General features: G+C 33.5%; 2 long non-coding RNA genes across 3 annotated transcripts; both read right to left on the reverse strand.

The window, feature by feature from the left end:
- Positions 1-369: 369 nt before the first annotated feature.
- Positions 370-4,192, reverse strand: LOC136062893 (uncharacterized). The gene is made up of 2 exons (XR_010624625.1): positions 3,872-4,192; positions 370-637 (listed from the first exon to the last, which is right to left on the reverse strand). It is a non-coding gene; the product is annotated as an uncharacterized LOC136062893 (long non-coding RNA).
- LOC136062891 (uncharacterized) lies at positions 2,851-3,857 on the reverse strand. Of its 2 annotated transcripts, none has more exons than XR_010624624.1 (3): positions 3,662-3,857; positions 3,470-3,548; positions 2,851-3,364 (listed from the first exon to the last, which is right to left on the reverse strand). It is a non-coding gene; the product is annotated as an uncharacterized LOC136062891 (long non-coding RNA). The 2 variants fall into 2 exon arrangements; XR_010624623.1 differs by having other exon boundaries at positions 2,851-3,200; positions 3,274-3,364; positions 3,470-3,857.
- Positions 4,193-5,471: the final 1,279 nt, after the last annotated feature.

Consider the following 5,471-nt stretch of genomic DNA (forward strand, 5'->3'; position numbering starts at 1 on the left):
TTCTTTCTCTGATGGTCTGTTTGGTTGCTGAGTAAAACAGAGGGAATAGAAGGGAAAGAGGAAACGAAGGTCATTTCGGTGTGCTTGACACTCTTTCGTTGCTGAGAAAAAAAAAAACAGAGTCTGTTTTTTTTTCTTCTCTCTCTTTGTGGATTTGTTTGGTTGCCTCAGAAATAAATTTTGTGAAGGAAAAATAAAATAAAAGTACAGGAAAAGTGATTTTTTTTAACTTTTTAATTTTTGTTTTTAAAGTTTTTAACAAGTTATTTATTTATTTAGATTTTATTGGATTGAATGAGTAGGTTACTAATAAAATAAGTTGGACGAATAATGAATAATTAAATTATATATAAACGGGTCATAAATAAATAAATTAGTAAATATACACTCAATTCATTTATGGCCAAATCCGCTCATTTGCCATCCTAACATGCCACCATATGCCCATCTACTACCAATAGGGAGGCAATAAAATTTTCATTATTAAACAGAGTACTGTCCTAAGACATTTCATTGCGTGAGCAACTTTGAATCACATGCCACTATTTTCACCCTGCCAACATTCTCTTGGCTATCCTCACTCCTAAATAAAGCATCCTGTAAGATGAAGGTCCAAACATTGTCGCAAAATCTGTCCCTGTAAGATAAATAAGGAATAAAGTATCAGAAACGGCTCCGATATCACATTGCAATGCTAGCACATTCCATAACAATATGTTAACTAGAAGAAGATTGAAAGGGGAGATTGCCAGACAGACATTAGTAGTGTGATTTGTCAGCTAAAGAACGAACCTGAGTCTCTGAGAAACTCAACCCTATGTTTCTTGTTAAGACATAAACTTAAGCAGAAATATAATCAAGTGTTATGAAAAGATTAATGTATTCAAAACTCAGGAATAAATTGCCAATAACAGCAGGAACTTACAAAATTTCAGATACCCATATCACAGGATGCATTTCATAAACTGGCATGCCTAACATTTCAAATACTAGTCTTCTAAATCAAAGCAGCGGGTAAGAACCAACCACCACATTAATGTTGACTCAAGTGAGATACAAGATTTTATTCATTATATTCTACTTTGAACCAAAACCATAACTACATGCAGGGCAAAAAGATAGCAATTGTAGCAATTAAGGCAATCAATGTGTTCTGCTCCAACATTCTACTTTGATAACGCGTGGATATCTCTTCCATATTAAGCATAACAGACTACAAATGGAATTTCTTTACTCTTCTGCTCATAAACAACTCTTGAAAGAGTTTTCCACTTCAGCGATTTAGTAGAGAAGAGATTTATAGACGTTTATGATACCTATATGAAATTTTAACAGTGTATAGGTTAAAGAGTTGAAATGCTTCAACTTCTGTTTTAAAGAATAAGTAGCTTGGAAGCTTCTAGAAGGGGTTATAGCAAAGCCTAAGCAAATACAATAATTCTAAGATAATCTAACTAGATATACGTGTATACAATAGTCATTAAATGCATGCAAATTAAAAATAGAAACTTCAAATTCCAAAAAAGACACTTATTAAAAAGTACCAGAGGGTACACTCTAGTGTAAGACTACTACCACCTAAGCATGAAATATGCACATAACTCTGTTAAAATGCATAGCAGGGTTTTATAGCGTAACACTATTGTGTAGGGATGCTTGGAAGGTCAAATTATTTCAACTTATGACCATAGAAAATTTATCAAATATTTTTATTTTTATTTTAATAAGTCCTAGAAAATTTAACAATCATCTCTATATCACTTTCATGACTTCTATCCATATATCTATCTAACAAAAATGATAGCAACTAATCTTATAGCTAAAGCCTTGAAGGAATACAAAGGATCAAATAAGCAAAGCCATTTACATGAGAACCATTGACAGAACTGGAACGTTCTCTCGCCTGCAATACTCCTGTATGAAAACAGTATTGGGGGTAGTTCACCATGTTCAGCTTACTGCAAAGAACTTCAACAGCATATCACTCATTTATTTCATTTATTATTAGCAAGTTATACACACCCAATAGCTATTGAACACACGACCTCACTCAACACCTTACGCTTACAAGGGAGGAGCTGCCATTTGAACTAGAGCTATTTGGCAGACATCAAATACCCCTTCACTCTATGTTACTTCACTTTGGCTCTTTAAAGCTTTTTCTTTGTTCAATTGCTGATGCAGTGGGTGTTTCCTGAATCAATCATTACATTTCTGCGCCATTTTTGGCTCTTGAAGGGGATTTTTCTTTTTTTGGTCTTATGAAAGCATCTGCCTTTACCTCTTGTCCTCCCCTTACAAGTTGGTAGTGGATAAGGACTTTGAGGTGTTCCAATGTATGCTTTTCTTTCAGAGGGCTTGCCAATTGCGTACATTTTTGTTAATTGACTTTGTTACTTTTATTTTATCTATATCTGCATCTGATAGCCACATACCCATTCCTATATCATTTAGTTCGCATCTCTCTCAAAAGAGCTTGTAGAAGTCAACTCTAGATATCACAATAAAATTATTTCTGAACATATATAAATTTTTTAGGATAGGTATTTCTGAACATATAAAAATGAAGGCAAGTTATAGATTAACAATTAATAAGCACCTTCATTGTAAAGTGGAGATAATTATAGGCTATAAGCAATTACTCCTTGCAAGCACATTTTGTCACCACTAACATTACCAGCAGACAATTAATCCAAAATTTAAGAAAATAATTATAATTCATTCTGATGCTATGAAAATCTGAGTCATTCAAGTCAACAAGCGCTACACCAAAATGTAATCCACAGGTAGAGTGTAATTTTTTTATCAAACTTTTTTTTTTTTTTTTAAATTTTATTTTTATTGCTTCTTTAAGCCAGGAACCTAGGAACGTCTGCAAGAAACTTTAGTGGTACCTGTGACTTGCAGGAGAAATATGGAAAGCACCCTAAATGTGACAGAATAATAGCAAGGCAGGACAAATTCATACCATCTGCTTTAATCAATTTTCTGTTTCCAATTATAGTTCTTCAGAAGAAAATAAAAAGGCTTAATAATATTACCCATTCATGATTTTTTCATTTGAAACTTGATGGGACATAAGTCACATAACACATCTCCTGATTTAGTGTTTTTCCAAGAAGAAAATATTACTCCAGATAGAAGGAGTAGCATCATTCTCAGGTATCTCTATCCGAAAATTCCCATGGTTTAATTTCAACCTAGAATGCATGATTCAAGCATGCCTCAGGAGCCTAAATTGGCAAAGATGAAAACCCAGAGAAGAGAACCAACCATCTATCCCGACTGCCATCTTTCAAAACAAATTCAATAGCATGTATGTTAGGGTCCACAACTCAATGATTAATAAATATACTTCTCCATTCTGCAACTTAAAATCAACTACAGGTTAATAATAAGCTCCTAACTCAAGGACAACCAATTATAAGCAAATTAACCACAGAGAAGAGAAAGTGAAAGAAGGATAAACCTTCCTAAATGGTGTCTGCATTGCGCCTTGCATGTAAGGCGTTGTCCCTGAAGGATGATCCACAGGAATGAACCAGTTTCTATGGGGGAAAATAAACACATATATCAGTATTACTTCTTCATACAACATGTATGTGTGCGTGCATACTTGTGTACCTATTTGTCTAGAAAAGAGTCTTTGGGTCTTCTTTACATATCTCCACGGTAAAGATAACCCCAATGGAGTATCCAAGTTGTTGTACAGTTCTTAAGTTGAAGTTCAATTCTAGCATTTCGTCCACTTAAAGATCCAGTCACATTAATCTGGTGTAAATCAAGCAACACAAGTTTAATTAACTTTTCCAAAGCGTACATAAAATAAGATACATCCACAACTCATCTGCACAAACAAAAAAATCACTACCCCGAAGTTGCATCCCTTCCACAAGCTCAAAAAGATAAGCCCGAGGAACCTGGGTAGAGCTGGTAGCCTTTGATGATGCCATAGCAGCGGCTTCTCATGTAACACCAGCAAACCGCGTTTCAAACACCACAATGAATAGAAGAAAAGCATCTCTATTTATAAGCATTGAGGGTCCAAATCATTGAGCTGTAGCAGATTCTTGGAAGGTAGAATCTGAAAGTTCATGTTCATCATGATTTTCTTTTACTTTACAATCAGTAGTGATTGAGCAATGCTAGAGACACACCAAAAAAATCTAAAAACTTTCTGAACTGGCAATTGTAATTGGTGCAACATCCGTTTTACATTGGCCCACCACTTGCACCACGCCTCAACAATTGTTTTAAAAATTATTTTTTTTTGAAAAATGCTAAAGTTACTACAAAAAGCTTCCAAACTGATATTGTAATAAATGTGATTGTTGCCATTTTTATTTTATTTTATTATTTTTATAATTCAATAGTTGATGGAAGGGGGATTTGAACCCTGCACATCTCAGTTGGAAATACCAATAGGTGCTAGTTGAGTTTCAAGTCAATTAGTTTATTATTGTCACTTTAACTACATAATAAATGAATCCCTGACTTACTTTTTTTGCATCAGTTTGTAAGATTGTAGTAAACAAAACATCACTCAAAATTGTGGTCACTAGACTTATTGGTAGTGAATCTTCATGTGTTACCTTACCAATTAGCACACCCAGCCATAAGGTTACATTACAAAGAAGTCAATTTTTTTTACCAAAATTGGAAACACATACTAATTACTATAAAATCAAATTGATATAAATATAATATAACATATGCCATAAGATTGTTTTATATTTAATCAAATCTCCACTTAGCAAAAGCAAATTCATATGATTGTGATTGTGATGTGATTAAGAATCTCTAGGCATAAAAAGCCTAGAAAAGAAGATGATTATATGAAAGGGAATTTTCTTTTGTTTTTTTCATCACTGGAAGTAAAAAGAGAAAAGCTAGGGTTTTTTTTTTTCACAGAAAAAAGATATAAAAGGGAATTCAAATTACGATTACTTGTGGAAATGATAGGAAAGAATCCGATTCTGATTCCGATGCTTTGAGAGCTTTATGAAGGGTTCCGAGTTTCCATTTCTCAAAGTGAGGATCGATTCCCATTGTGGTTATAGGAATCACCACCGATACTCGAATAATCACACACAGAGAGAGATATTTTAGATTTTAGAATTGAAAACCCAGCAACGGTCGTTTCTTCAATATATCAGCGCATTTTAAAGGAAGAGTGAGACAGCACGGTGTGTCGTTTTATAAAAAAGTTAAGCCAATGTGTATAAACGACATGACGTTTTTTAAGGCTAAACTATTTGGGAACAACTTCTTTAGCTTTTTGTTGAAATGTGCTAAAGTATAATTGTACCTTAAAAAAATGAGAAAATGCTGAAAAATATGAAGTTTTAAAAAACTATACAAAAAAGCTAACAACTAAAAGCTGAGCTTATAAACTAATGCCAAACAACTACATTTTTGATCCTCCAATGATGAATGGTTGTATTTCAATTTGAACAAAATTTGTTGTAGTT

This window comes from Quercus suber, unplaced genomic scaffold (genome assembly GCF_002906115.3).
Source record: "Quercus suber isolate HL8 unplaced genomic scaffold, Cork oak 2.0 scaffold_20, whole genome shotgun sequence".
Taxonomy (NCBI): domain Eukaryota; kingdom Viridiplantae; phylum Streptophyta; class Magnoliopsida; order Fagales; family Fagaceae; genus Quercus; species Quercus suber.